Genomic DNA, 15,536 nt, shown 5'->3' on the forward strand with positions numbered 1-15,536 from the left:
ACAAACTATCTTCATTGGTCCAGAACCCCAGGTTTTAGATGGAGTTCCCAGATGCACGGCTCAGCAGTGTTGGGAAGGTTTATTTCTGTTAACAGAACCTTTTCTAGTGGCTGTACTGTTGAGGCTAGGGATACGCCCTGGATTTAATAGAACTCACGCAGCTGTGGTGATTGGAAGAAGGGGCGCTGTATTTCCCATTGCTTTACAATGTTTTCTAGGAAGACCTCACGAGCTCCATTCAATTGAAGGTCTGCATGGGGGTATGCTTTAATGATCACCCACCGATGAGTCACATGACCTGTGAACCAGCCCATCTTAGAGAAACTACTAAAGATTACCACCTCGATTTGTGAAAATGCATAAATGCTTTGCTGCTTTACAGTGCCAGTGTTTACTGATGTCAAATTCACTAGTGTTGAATCGTTTGAGCCATCCCCCTAGTTGTTAAATTTGAAGCCATATTGCGGTTCTAAGTCCTTTTTGAACCCTAACCCTAGTTGGGCTTGGACTAAGTTCTGGGTCCAGTGTTTGCCTGTGGCCCTTTGTGTAAACTTACTACTGCTACGCTTTGACTGTGAACTTGGCATTTTGAGGTGCAATCCCTTAAGGTTTCTACGTTGTTGACGCCATAGTTGGGTGCTAATCCATTACTACCTCTGCCCCACTGAAGAGTATTAAAATACTGAGGCAGGTCTGCTCCTTAAGAGGTTTTGATCGAATGATGGGTTTCAGGAGAAGTGGAATATTTTAACTGTAAACTGCACACTCCGCAGTTGTGCCTTTACAACCATAGTTGTCCAGTTAGTACACAGAAAACAGGGGAGACCTGTCTTAGCAATGCCTTTTCAGTTTGGCAGAACTCCTTCATTTACTAGCGTTATTTAATAAGGCTGCTGTAAATTAAGAGTCCTGAAGCTGCCAGAGAACATCAAGCACTTCACCTATAGGCTACAATAAGGCAATTAGGCTCAGTGTCATTTAGAATTCTAGAATACAAACCATACATCCAGTTTTGTGGTTGTAATACGGCCACAGAACATGACAGCGCCTCCTGTTTTTTTTTTTTGTAAATCCGTTTATAAATGCTGTATTAATTTACCAGTTACTGTGAGCGATACCCACACAGCATACTGCTGAAGGGCCTCAGGAAAAGGTCTCCCAGTCTTACAGTATTTCTGAAGGTTTGTATATAAAATTGAGAACCCACTGACTAGGCAAGAAAAGTGCGACAATGGTTGACCACTGGTTGTGGAACATCAGACAGCACTGCCAACGGTAAGGCCTGCTATGGGATCTGGAGGTCCTGCCTACACCAGTTAAACTTCATGCCTCATCGCCTGTCTTTCTCAGAACTTAATGTTCACAGAAGAGAAAGCCCTACATCTGTCTTCATGAACACCACTTCACCCCTGCTTTTATGTGAACAGTAACTGCAGCTCTGAGACCTCTGCTGGAGAAACATGGGTGATAGAGGGTAGCCATAATGAGAGTTAGCACTCCCTTCTGGCCGCTGTTGCTGTGGACATGTAAAATGAAAAAGCAGTAGGTCTGGGGAAAGTGACCTCACCCTTCATTGTTAGCACCTATAGAGGTAGTAGGCCACATTTTTCCTTTTTCAAGACTGTATTTGTTTACAGGGTGTAAGTCTTGTTTCTTGAAACTACAGCTTTCCTCATGCAATCAGAGCACTGCCCCCATTATTTCAAATAAGACCAGACCAATCCATCAGCCATTTAGGCTGCTTAGCAGCCACATCTCCATTTTTTAACTGATCTTTATTCAGTGTCTAAATTACACAGAATTCAGCCACACCTGTAAAATTGCACGAGCTGTAGATAACTTTAGCCTATACGTCAGGAATAGGGATTATCTTAGGTAGTTCAGTCTATGACAAATAGATCTATAATGCAATCTCTGTGCTACTTCTCAATGTGCTGTACCTTCCTGGAGGCCCACACACACTTTCTTTTGCCCACACCCAGCTGCTCACGCTATTTCTCCTGTACTGTACCATCTCTGAGACACATGTACCTCCTTGCACCGACACAACTGTGCAGGCCAATGGTCGAGTTAAGCATAAAGTAGTGGACGTCTGTCAGGGTGGACCAGGAAGCATCACTCTAGTGACAGGTAAAACGTACCTGTTCACTCTACTGATCACTAAAACACCGCATGCTACCACCACTGTGCTTGTGCTACTTAACTCCAGGTCAAGGCAGTAGCCTTACACTTCCTGAGGGTAACACTTTGGGTGCCTCTCCTAGTCTAATTTCACCACATTCCATAAAACGCCCAGGTCACAGCACACTTGCATGATCTGTATTCGCTCATGACTAAAATTCATCACCAAGGATCTAGAGATCACTGCAGCTGGGGCAATCAGGTCTGGGGTACACATCAGTCGCCAGGTGAGGGACTTTTCTATCCCAGCATTGTAGTTATTTAAATTCACTTGCCAAATCCACTTAGGGATATACTTTCTTACCCCTCCCCACCATCACCACATTACTTTACACTACCACATCAAAGGAAGTGTTCCTTCCTCACTGCATCAAGAGCAGGTATGAGTTATTTTAGGAAGCATGGCCTGTAAGGGTGGTGGATTTGGATATGCTTGGTGGACATAGTTAAACTGAATGAGCTTGAAGTTGGGCATTGCTGGAGAATATATTAATAAATTGAAGGGCTTGTACCCATTCAGTATTGGTGATTGTGCCTTGTATGTTATAGTCCTATTTAGTTCTAAGGCACCTAAACTATTTATGTGTACCTGTGTTGGCTCCATACAATTCAGTAATTAAATGACACTACTTAGTTCAGCATGCCCAATGCTCCATGTTTGCTTAACCACTTTTGTCAGTGTAGCATGGGCAGAGAATTTACCCAAGGGGGCTCCTGTGTGCCACACACAACTTCTTAAATGTCATAAGGCTGGTAGAATTGTGCAGCTGGTCAGCCACCAAAGTTTTGTGGCTCTGAGTCAGGCTTTTTTCTCCTTTCTCTGCAATTTGTTTAAATCCATGCATGGCACACAGAAGAAGATCCAAAGCACAGTGACCTCCGTTACCTACTACTTCACATATTGATTACAGTTGCACTTTGCCACCTGCTACAATATTAAGATAGCGGTGTTTGAACCTTAGTGGCTAAGTATGTACTCTGCAGGGTCTAACGGGGCTATTTCTTTCTTCATGTAAGCTTGCACAGGGGGGAGGCCCTGGACCAAATCAGCACAGCAAGCTCTCTAATTATGCTGCCTGACAGGATGAAATGAGGTGTCCCCGACCCTTGACCTGTCTAAGGGCAGGCATAGTTATCCACCTCACAGTTCCACTCCCCATACCAGTTCCATCAGAACCGTGCCAAGCTTCCTGAAGAAATGTCTCCCAAGTTGCAGTGGAGCTTTTGCAAAAAGATATAACATTCTTTACAGCAGTGGTAGCTTAGTCCAGAATGCCACAGAAAACATGGCTGCAGTTAGAGCCTAGCCTTGAATTTTAAGTATCACATTTTACGTGTCCTTCTAAATTCTGATCCCTAAATACTTAAACGCCTGCCTCTCTAGAGGGAAACCACATGCTTCTTCCAGCTCTGTTTCGCACTACTGATTCAATGACTGGTAACAGTATTTGGTTCTATTGACCACGAAGCTGGATACCTCAGTGAACTCCTACCCACTCCTCTAACCGTATCTGCAGCCCCCCCCCCCTATTCCTCATGTACAGGAGGGCATCATCCGCATATAGTAAGATGGCAAGAGAGTAACCATTCATACATATCTCTACCTGAGCACCACCCCTTTCTCTTACAGAGTGTGCCAAAGGCTTCATCACTTGTGTGAAATCAGCAGTGAGATAGCCTTGTTCCCGGTGGATGAGCCAAGCATTCATTACCATTCTTTCCGTTTTGATCCGTGCTGTAGGAAGTGTGTACAGGAGCTGTGTCCATCTTACTGTATTTTTCGGGTGACCCATTTGTTTCAGAGGCCTTCTCCATGTCTATGGAAGACACCACAGCCTGCGGACATTGGGAATAGTATTCCTGACGGTTACGAGCCTGCTTTCATCGTGGTGAAATAAGTGTGTTAAGACCCTTATTATTTGATTTTACAGTGCAAATTCAGCAGCGGCAGGGGACTGTATGACCCAACTTCCAAGGGATCACGGCCAGCCTTCAGTAACTCACAATAGTGGACTCCCTGGTCGTGGAAGGAAGTGCCCTTCTGTCGATTGCTTTTGCATATAGGTTTAATAGGTGATTGATTAACTGACTTTATAAAACTAAAGGGAGTCCTTTGCTCCCAGGTATCTTTCCAACCATCATTTGCTCTATTGCCAATTCAATAAGACTCCCTAACTGTTTCACTATGAGTTTAAGGTCACAACATTTTCTGGCTGCATGTGTGTTAACTTTGACTGGGCTGACCCTGTACATAGTGATGAATTGTTTCTTGATTCAGCTTGGCTCACCTAACATACAGCCCCTAAAGGCAAAGGTCTTGTTGTTGGCCGAGTGGGAGTGCACTACCTGGCCATCAGTGAGACAAATAGCTTTGATGTTTATGTGCAATATTGTCTTAAGAGCCACCCTAGCCAGTTGATGCCCACCTCTAGTGCCTTTGTCATGTCTCAATAACATTCTCTAGGGAGTCAAACAAACTAAGTCCCTCTCTCACTGCTTAATCAGTACACCATTGGTCCACGAGGCTCCTGCAGGATCAGCGCATCATGCTCTAATGCCTGCATTTCATTTTCCAAGCTACAGAGTTGATCATTTAGCACTGTCCTCACTCCCAGTGTGTTCTTTATGCATACGCCCCTCATATACACTTTAAAAGTTCCCCAACTTGTAAAGGAGTAATCTGCCAAGACCTCAATGCCGTTAAAGTAATGTGGTATCTCCTTTTTAGGTTTTTTTCTGCACAGCTCTTAATAAATCCTGTGAACAAAAAAAGCTTTAAACCAGATTAGAGCCCACCCCTTACTTACCATTATTTACAATTGGTTGGCTTCAATGTCACTAGGATTTCCTTGCCTCTTATTGGTCACTGCCTGCTTCTCGTCTCCACTTCCTATGGGAGATTCTCTATGTGTCTCTGCCATAGAGCATGGACCAAGTACAGCTTCATGTCAGTAACCAGGGTCCTTTCACTGGCCACCGACTCCTGCATGTACTGTTTTTTCACTTTTGCATATGCCGTCTTATAGCTCATGCGTGCAGTCCCTTTCGTTCACCCCAACATCCTCCTGCTGTTTGTTGTTTCCCGATCCCTGCCTTCTTTCCTCTGTTCGTTATTTCTCAATTTCTTCACCCGCCCCTCTGCTGTCCGTTTCTCTACCCCTGCCTTCCTCCCACCTTCTGTTCATGCTCATGTTGCTTGCCCACCCCTCAACCTCACATGATGTTTTCATTTTTTTTTAAAGTAAAAAAAAAAAAACACTAGGACGCAGTCGATGCTGACTGTGTCAGCGTTTTTTTCTTTAAGCCATGTTGCAGACCACCTCTTGCCACTATGCATGACATAAAGAAAACATTGACAAAGTCAATAGATCTTGCATAGGCGAGACTTACTGGCTGTGCCAACTGTGTTTCCGAATACAGCATCCTCCAACATTGGTGTTTGCAGCAGCCAGGTTGGAATCTTCCTCACTATATTTCCCCCATTGTACAGTTATTATCAGTGGGTTATGATATAACAGAGTCTGCGCAAGATAGTCTTCCCTAGTGGTCCTTACCTTGAGCTGTGGCTTGACAAGTAGCATGTCAATTCGGGTATGTAATGAAGAGAAGTCAAAATACCTCATACCCAGGAGGTTAATTGCTCTTGAGCAGTCCGTAAGATCCCAACCCTGCACCCAAGGCAACAGCTTCTCAGTAGAATTCCACGATGGAGCAACTGGCAATAGTGGCTCAGATCTGTCTTTGTCAACATTCAACACACAGTTAACGTACCGTCCCATGGTGTATACCCAGCATGCAAGTAATGCTGTTATGTGTTTAAAGTAAGCTGCTTGTCTCACATTAGGGGGCTATACCTCGATCACGTGCAAGGGCCTCTACAGGCTTGACCTCAGGTCGTATCCATATGAGAATACCTCTTGCGTACTCCTAATATGTTTTACACTATAGCTGTCCATTCCACCTTTGTTGTGCATTATACTCTCAACTCTTCTGGGGTGTTTCCAGCAGATTACCAATTTGTACACCCCTGCATTTAGATACATGCAGATGGTAGATGTAAATGGTGTGTCTTTATGTTTCCAAGCCCGTAACGTTCCAGGTACATAATGGATAATCACCCATACCTGTTTGTGTTTCCCTCGCCTAGGGCTACAGCCATCTGTTATAGATTATTATGGATTCACTTGTACCATGTTGCTTGACAGCTTCATTCCATTATTTAGTAAAGTGCTTTGCTATCCAGCTTGATCAAACAGCCAGAACAAAAACGCCCATCTCAAGACAAGGACTAAAACCTACCCGTGCATATAAAACACCTGACCCCATAAGCGTAAATATTGTTAAATTACATCATGTTCAGAAAAATTTAAAAAAAAAAAAAAAAAAAGGTCCTTTGGCTGTTCACTTTAGGACAAAACACATGTATGAGACTCAGGCAGCGGCTCCCCACTCCTGCCACACCTTCCAGCCGATTTGCATCTTTTCTACCATTATGTCACCATGCTGACAATCACGTCACTGGTAGCATCATCTACCAGTTGCCTTAGACAGTACATTAGAATTACACCTAATCCTTTGAAAACCCAGCAGTGTTTCTCAGTCACTTAAGTACTGCAGATCAGCTACTACCCTGGGTTTAATTGAAGGTAGGTCATCCTCCCTCACTTCTACTTCATCACCAGATGCTGTGCTTCCCCCCCCCCCCCTCCACCGCAGGTTCGTTAGGGCTCATCTGTGTCCAACTTTCTGGAAGATTTCTGATGGCTACCGTTGTCACGGCCTCCCTGCCCTCTGCTTCCACCTTATGCAGAGTCGACATACCAGTGGATTACCAAGGTCTCCGGTGTCTTCTATCAGAGTGTTGCGGATTGGGATTTTGGTGTTCAAGGAGGTCCGCTACTGCTCCTCTCTCTCATGTCTCATACTTCTTGCAGTTCAGTGAAGAAGAAAGTTATCTGCCTTAATGTTTAGTTTCACAGGGAAGAGAAGCATATATTTCAGATTGATCCTGTGCAGGTTCCCCTTAACTGCTCAGAACAAGCTTTGTTTTGCTGCATCATTGCTGTGTAATCAGGAAAAATCAGTACATTTGAATTGTCAACCGAAAACAGGCCCTATGAAGGATAACATCTCAATCCCGTTAGTGAAGCAGCTTGGTGACTACTGTCCTAGGCGGAGCAGGCAAGACCCTGTGAGTCCTTTCGACTGTGAAAAAGGCAGTCAATCCTGTCTGGGTGAGGACCTTGCTGAGCCAACCTTCCACGAACACCTTGGTGTCCTTCCCTACCTAACCCTCTGGGAGACCCACAATCCTTGGGTTACTGTGCCAAGATCTGCCCTCAGCATCTTCACCCTAAATTCAGGGAATCTGACCCTGGCATATCGGCTGTGTTATGTTCAGTAAAGATACGAAAGGTGATGGTAAGAACACTAGTAAATAGTCTAACACGGTTGTTTTCTGTGAGTTGCATTCCAACCCATTGTATTCTTACCAACTATGCCACCTCAGACTAGATCCAGGCATATGCAAATCACCCTTGGTCCTGCTCTAATAGGAACTGCCCAGCTTGAACTTAGGTTGTCTCTGAACGACCAACCTAAATCAGGTGACAGCTGAGTTGGGCCTCTTCAGTCGGGCGCAACTTGGTTCCAGTCACACAGTAAGCACATGACCCAAGCTTTGGCATACCATTGGCTATTTTAAGAATTACATTTTCAGTACCAGTCACTGTCTCCACCAGTTTTGTCTTATCTGCTGTCAGCAGGGGCAATTCTGATTTTAGAAAAAACTGACTATTTTGCTCTTTTCCGTATGAGCTTAAACAGTTAGCATTAGATTTAACTAATTAAGAGAATTAAAATCTCTGATGAACGATATCATTACATGTTTCCCCACAGTCACTGTGGACACCATCTATCCCTACTAATTGGGCTATGACAAAGACATTTTTTTTTTTTTTTTGCATTTCTTGTTTGTGTGATACAGTCAGCTAAAAGAGTATGATAAATCGTTGCAACAATCACATAACCAGCCACCACTTGATCTTTTCACAAATCTGTATCGAAAATATAACATGCAAAGATATTTATTTCGTTGTATCTTCAAATATGTGGTCCAACACCCAGCGAGATAAGGACCCACCTTATGTATTACCCCAACAGTAGCAATAGTTTTGCCAAAATTAGGTTGTCACCCTCCTCTAGTGGCTAGCAACCAGGGTAAAGTTCCTGGTCTTCTGTGTTGCCCATTGAGCCAGTATGGCACCAGTCCAGTTTTAGAGTGAAAAATGTAAACTATGCATAGAAAATCTAAGTACTGAATCTTGATGCTGCTTTACAGGTCAAAAAGGCTTTAGATGGCCGCTTCAGTGCAGGGCCCTTGCGATGTAGAAAATCATTCCCTTGGCACAGTTTCTGGAACATGATTTGCTTCAGGAAAGAAACTTAAGGTTTGGCTCTTTCTCTCCTTGTAATATTTTTGATCAGTTTTACCTGTATGTATCAGCTCCAGGTAATCAATTGTTAGTAGTGCATCCTATATATAGATATCTCAACTTAGGATGAGCAATGATTTCACAAAGAGGAACAGAACAGATTCATTCAGACGTCTTTACAGAATTGAAAGGCGGGGTGAAAGAACACAATAGATTAGCTCCTGCATAAAGTAAATGAGCACATTGACTTAGTATGATTAGTACAAATACCTTGAGCTGCCTTTAAGAGCTGATTTTTTTCAGGGTGTGTTACTGCAGAGTCTAGTATAGTGGTTCCCAACCTGTGGTTTGGGGACCCGTAACGGTCCGTGGAGCCTCCTCTTGGGGTCCAAAACTGCTTACAAAATTAGATGATAGTAACAGATTAATAAAGTGCATATAAATAAAGTGGCTAATTGAAAATTTTAAAATGTACCTTACATGTCAAAGAATTTGAAATTGGAGGCAAAAAATTAAATAAGTATCTTCAGATTGATTTGTGGGAGCAGTGCAGGTGCATCAAACAAAATATAGTATGGACGATGTGTGGCTTCAATAAAATTTAGAATTCAGTTTTTTTCAGTTTTATTTTATTTATGATTTGGAACTCAGCTGAGGTCCACATAAAAAATAAAAATAAAAGAATTTACATTACAGCCGAACAAAAAATCGAATTTATCCTTTGCATCTAGCTGAGAACCACATAAAAGTTTACAGTATAGATGAACAAAGAGTCAGATTTACTATTTACAGTTTACATCCAATCGGGTACAAGTAAATAAATTAAGTGATATATACAGTAAAATATTGCATCGAAATCCTATGTCATGGGTACCGACTTTGTATATACGCACTCAATGAAGCACCGATTCGGAAGAGGTAGGAATACCGGACTGTCGGAGGACAGAACCACATTAACCATAGTATTGGTGGTATATACCTGAGCAAAAGCAGCATTTTCACGAACCAATCTCGCGCTCTATCAAGAGGGGCCTGCTTTCTCAGTCCCACAGGTTAAGTCATAGTAATATTATTATTATTATGGGCAGTTAAAAACAATGATCCTATTATTTAACCATGCCACCTGACTTGCCATACGGCAAGAATTTCTTATAATAAGTTTAAAATACATTTGAAACAATTAAATATTTTTAAATAGAATCTTTCGTTCGGAGGATCATACAAGGCTTGGAGAAACTCAGGCACTGACAACAAAGGGAGCTGAAGACAAATTGGTTTTAACCATTTACGCCAGAGTGGGCCAAGAGAAGGGCAGACAAATAATACGTGACGTAAGTCTTGAGATTCTGCCAGACAAATGTTGCACTCTTTTGCAGTACCGTACCATTTCGCTAATAGTGTGTTCAAAGGGAGCAATCCCTGTCAAAGCAGCATCCAAAAGGGCCTAACGCTATGAGGGATGTTCCAAATGAAATACGATTGTGTTTTTTTTATTACTAGAGTGTTAACTATATTCGCAAAGGAGCTTTTTTTTTTGTTTACAGCTCTCCAAGTCTTGGCGGAAGCTCAAGGCCCACGTTGCATTCTTCAAAATCACCCTCCAGTGCAATGGGGAAAGTTCTAGGACTTGGCTATGATCCAGCTCCAACCTTTCCAGAGCATTGGAGAAATTCTTACAAACGGCAAATTTGGCCTTGCTGTTATCTAAAAAGAGCTCTTTCTTTAATAGTGATCTTATAGTGTTTTCCTCGCTCTTTAAAATTGAGATGGCCAATCGTATAACCCCTGCTAATCCTTGAGCATACGCGCTTCTAAGCCCTATTTCCAACCTCAGAGCCACCACTGAGGCTGCCGTATTAACAGATAATAATTTTCTGAGAATTTTACCTTCTGCTTGATTTAGGAACCCCCATTTAGAGATGTCCATGAGTTCCACCCCATATAACAGGGATGCAGGAATTTTAACTCTATACGCTGATGTAAGGGAAGTGCCTTCTCCCCGTGGCTGTATATAGGGCCCCCAGACCTCTTGCCTGACATTCGGCCTTTGCTTTATTAGAGGCGATGAGGGCAACATCGCTAAGGTTCCTGCTCACTGTTTTCCCTAAAAAGGGATAAGATTTCACAATTTCAAGATTTTGGTTGCCCAATATCCAATGATAATTGGGGAAGGACATCTTTTTTTCCCCCAAGAGACAGAGAACCTTACTTTTAGATACGTTGATCTTCAGATAATGTGAGTCAGAGTATTTTGACAACGATTCTGAAGGCCTTTAGGGGTTAAATCAAAAATTAAGATGATGTCAGCGTATAACAGGCAGCAAATTGGGCGCCCACCTACTAGCGGAGGAAAACCCTTACCCTTGGACAAACCGGAAGGGAGATCTGAGATGTAGAGGGAAAAGAGCAGGGGAGCCAGTAGACAACCCTGTTTTAACCCGTTAGATGTAAAACTCTTCTGGGATAAACCTCTATCACCCCCCAGGAGGATTCTATACCAGGTATTGGAGTGGAAATCTATTAACTCCAAGAGGGGTAAAGGAATCCCCAGGTTGCATAGCTTAGCCCATAGAAGATCTCTATCTACTTTATCGAGAGCTGTGGAGAAATCTATGAAGGCGGCATAAACAACCCCACCTCTCAGTTTTACATATTTTTCTGCAATAGTTTGAAGCACCATGATGTTATCTACGGTACTATGTTTGCTCCTGAATCCATATTGTTCCAAGGGGATGATGTTATTCTCCTCTGCCCAAGACATTAGTCTAGAAAGCAGACATTTGGTGAAACATTTTCCCACCACATTAAGGGTACAATTATGCTACCAACCCACGAGGGAGGATTACATCTAGAGAGGAAACATCTTCTAAAGACCACATATAAGATCTTAGACCAAGAGCTCCTGTCCTGTTTTATAACTGATAAAGGAAGTTCGTCTGGCCCTATTGCAGCAGAAGGGTGCATCTCACCAATAGCACAGTCAATCTCTTTTATTGATTGGGGGAGGAGGGAGTGAGAATTCCTGGAATTTCTGGGAGCTGGAAGGGTACGAACCACATTTGAGGCATACAGGGAGGAGATTGATTCTGACCAGCGGGCTTCGGTGATTGCAACAGGGGGGACGGATTCTTGACCCACAACCTTCACCCACTAATGCCCAAAAACGCCTTGCCTGGCCCTTTGTAGCGGCTTCCCGGAGCTGGATCCAGAGCCTGTCCCCGCTTCTTTTGCAAGACGGATCTTCAGCCGCTTCTGTCTCCTTTTTAATATGACAACCCTGATTTTCCTTTCCTCTGAGAAAACTAAATACTGGGCCCTGACCAAGTTATTTATTTCTCTATTTAAGTCAAGTAATACGCGGGGGATGGTTTTCCGGGCTACTTTATGTCCTCCAGACAAGTTGTTAGCCACCAATTGCTTCAGGAGATCAGAAAAGTTTTGCAACTCCATTCCCTCCCAACTAATCAGGTTAGCAAGATGGAATGCACTTTTGCGCTTAGACACACCCTGGGAGGTAACCAGAAACTGCTGGTGGTTCTAAAAACCTTGGCCCCCACTTTCCTTAAGTCCAGAAAAACAGTCCTCTAAATATTGCAAGTGATCATAGGATACCATTACAGTGTTTGAGGCTCATGCCTCACATTTGACAGCTGTATGTTCTAAGTTTTCAAATATCTCTAACTCAAAAAGTACTTACCTGATCTTGAAGATATTGGTGTCTAGATTAAGATAAAAATCTATGTTAGTTTTCTTCTTGAGTGTGCCTCATTTATTAATTGTGTGTTCAACAAATCCTTAGCATTACCTTCTGGTAAGCCTAAACTGCTTGGCCACACTACCACAAAAGAGAGCCTTTCAGATTATTATTGTAACCCCTGTAAACCAATCAGGGTCGTCTGGACTACGCAGATAGCCAGCTTCCTACACTCATCCAGTCCATTTCATTTTTTAATTAACCAACTGATCCATTCAACTATTAAGAGACTTGTCTATCTCCACAATCAATCACACACACAAAGTTAGTCAGTGGAGTAGTACTTTCAGTTATTAAAAAGAAAAGCCGGATTTATTAGCCATTGCACCAACCTTACTTTTTGGTGGGGCTTTTAACAAAACATGATGCTTGTGAATGGGGTAGATCTGTGTGCATAGACAGCACTTCCCCTAGTGTCAGCTACCAGGTCACGAGCCAACATCAGAGAGCAGTATTTACCAGGTTTCTTTTCCCCACTGGGCATTTCTCCTGTGGGCTGGAACCTTTGGAGACCATTTATTAGGGCAGAGGCTACTGCTAGTGTCTCTTTCACTTTCTCTTGGTTCCCCAGGTAAGTACAGCTTTCCCAGGGGCTTCAGGAGAAAGAGAGAGCACGCAAAAAACAGATAGACGAGACATGAAAGAGCAAGGAGGGAGGGAGCAGGGGTTGTTTGAACATTTTTAGCAGTGCTGCCTTTGGCTTCCAGCCCAGCCCTGGTATTTACCAAGGAACTGCATGAGTAGAGAGACATCTTTCGTGATAGCGCAGAGGACTGTGCAGCTCCTGCTGCAGGTTAAAAGGGCCATGACCTTGCTAGAAGTGCTTGTATCATTGTCGGGCCTGCAAACCCAAATATGCTCCAGAACCCTCAACTGGCAGTTAGTAAATTTTCCCCTAAAGCAAATCACATGCCTTTGCATGGGCCAATGATTGTTGTTGCCTTTGAGAAATGTTTACTTGAGCCAATGCTTGTTTTAGAACTTGTGTAGGAGCACCTGCCAACCTTGTTGCCTGAGCTTAGTGGTATCCTCATGACTCAGATTGGGTGTGGCCAGGTGACTTAGCCGGGTGTGGCCAGGTGCAGCAGGTATTTAAAGCCACAACAGTCTTGAGGTGATTGTTTGCTGTCAGAGGTCTTCAGATGCAGATTGGGATTCTCTGCTCCTCCGTGCTTGTTTCTGGATCGTCTGTTCCACAGCCTAGCATCGCGGATGCCGATCCTAGAAAAGAAGAGATCAAGAAGATTAGCATCATAAAAGGTGGTAATGCGCTGCACGCCCTTGAAAGGCTTCTTACCAGTTACATTTGATAGTTGACTGCCAGATGTTCAGATGGGCAGCATGCACAAGAAGGGCATACTATCACTGTCCTTGGTTACTTGAATACTTGCCTCCTGCTGAATATTAATGCTCATTGTTGTTAGCTTGCAATGACAGCACAGATTTAAGTGTGTGGACAATTGTTATTTTAACAATGTACTATGAACATGTTTGTTATAGTTGAGTTTTATGAAGCATTTTTGTGATACTAATCATAGCCTATGATAAAGAACACTCAGTGCTTGGCATGAGCTAGTTTCAAAACATGAATCAAAGGTCTGTTATTTCCATGTTCAATTGTCACTGTGATGTAACAGTGATGACACTTACGTATGAAAGTGAGCTTTAGTATATTAACACTATATTCTCAGTGTGGCTAAAACACTGAATTGTGTTCTTTCCGATACTAACACTCTGCACTGATTAATCCTTGAATATTTGAGAAATCGAAATACTTAAGAATTGATTTCCATTCTTTATCGCCTGTTATATGTCTATGATTGTGAGTGTGACTGTGTTTTAGAAAGTCTCATCAAGACCCAATGAGCAGGACATACGCTGAATTTCTGGAACACTTTCGGTAGCTTTTCTAGTGGGGCCACATTGACTTGGGAACAAGGTGGGAATACACTTAGATGGTATAGAAGGCTAAACATTGTATCTGGTTGCAGGTTCCATACTGGGTCCTGAAGATCCCTAGAGAGAGGGGAGAGCCATCAATAGTGGGAAAGGAGACCCTGAGATGTACATCTAGTTTATGGGAATTGGCAAATAGTAGTTTAGTATATTGGTTACATGAAGTGTTATTTGACTAATGTTTAATTCATCATAGGAGATATCTGCTCTTCGCAGACCACTGCTGGCCATCCTGATCCTGCCAGGCGACGTCTGTGTTTCTCTCTCATCCATCCTCTTTTCCCCAGAATGTTCCAGTGGCGATCATGTACAAGTAAGTGGGAGGCGCAACGTCTAGGTGGAGTTGGGAACAAGCAACTTGGGTCAGCATTGTGTCTCCGTGGGACAAACAGGTTAGTGCTTGACAGTATGATTACTTTGGTTCTGCTTTTAAGAGATTTGACCAGAATAGAAAGCCACCATGGTGTGAAGTCAGGGAAGTACCCTGCTTGGTGAAGGGAGTGCTCTGTAATGTACTCTATTGCTGCTGTGCAATCTGAGATGATGTCTGCCTGAGGATCAGTCTCATAGAGGTCTGGGAACATTACCTGAAGTCTTATTAATTAAAGGATCTGAGGGCCCATCTGTACCTAAGAGTGACATGTGACATAAGTTGGTCTTCTAACCTTTCAGTGTGGTTCCTGTTAAGAACTGCCACAAAGACATCACCAAATCAAGTATGGCTGTGTCCACTGGCCATGAGTTGGTGCTACTGACCCCAGAAGTAAACAAAATGTACTGCTACTAAGTGGAGACTGGTCGGCCTGGGAAGCCACATCTACATGTCGCTGCTCAGTGGAGTCCAGTCAGCCAGGGAGGCTGCAACTGCTGAAGAAGCCATACTGTAACATCTAGGTCAGCAGTGCTGTAATCCAGCCCCCCTTCCACTCCTCCCCTCCCATCAGCAGCAACTGCTGCAAATAATTTAACAAGAAGTGGATTATAAACCATGTTTATTATCCTTTCCTTGTTAAAGGGGCGGGGCATGTGGGATGACGAGCACTGAGGGGAGTGCACTGTGCACTCCCCTCATTGCGCATGTGTGTTTGGCCGCCCAGCCGTCTCAGGCCAGACAAACACACATGCGCAGTGTGCTCTCTCCAGCCCAGCACTGTGTTGTCGGGCTGGATAGTACATGCGCAGGCTTCCAGTCTGCCTGGGAGTGCCCTGAC

Source organism: Pleurodeles waltl, chromosome 8 (assembly GCF_031143425.1).
Source record: "Pleurodeles waltl isolate 20211129_DDA chromosome 8, aPleWal1.hap1.20221129, whole genome shotgun sequence".
Classification (NCBI taxonomy): domain Eukaryota; kingdom Metazoa; phylum Chordata; class Amphibia; order Caudata; family Salamandridae; genus Pleurodeles; species Pleurodeles waltl.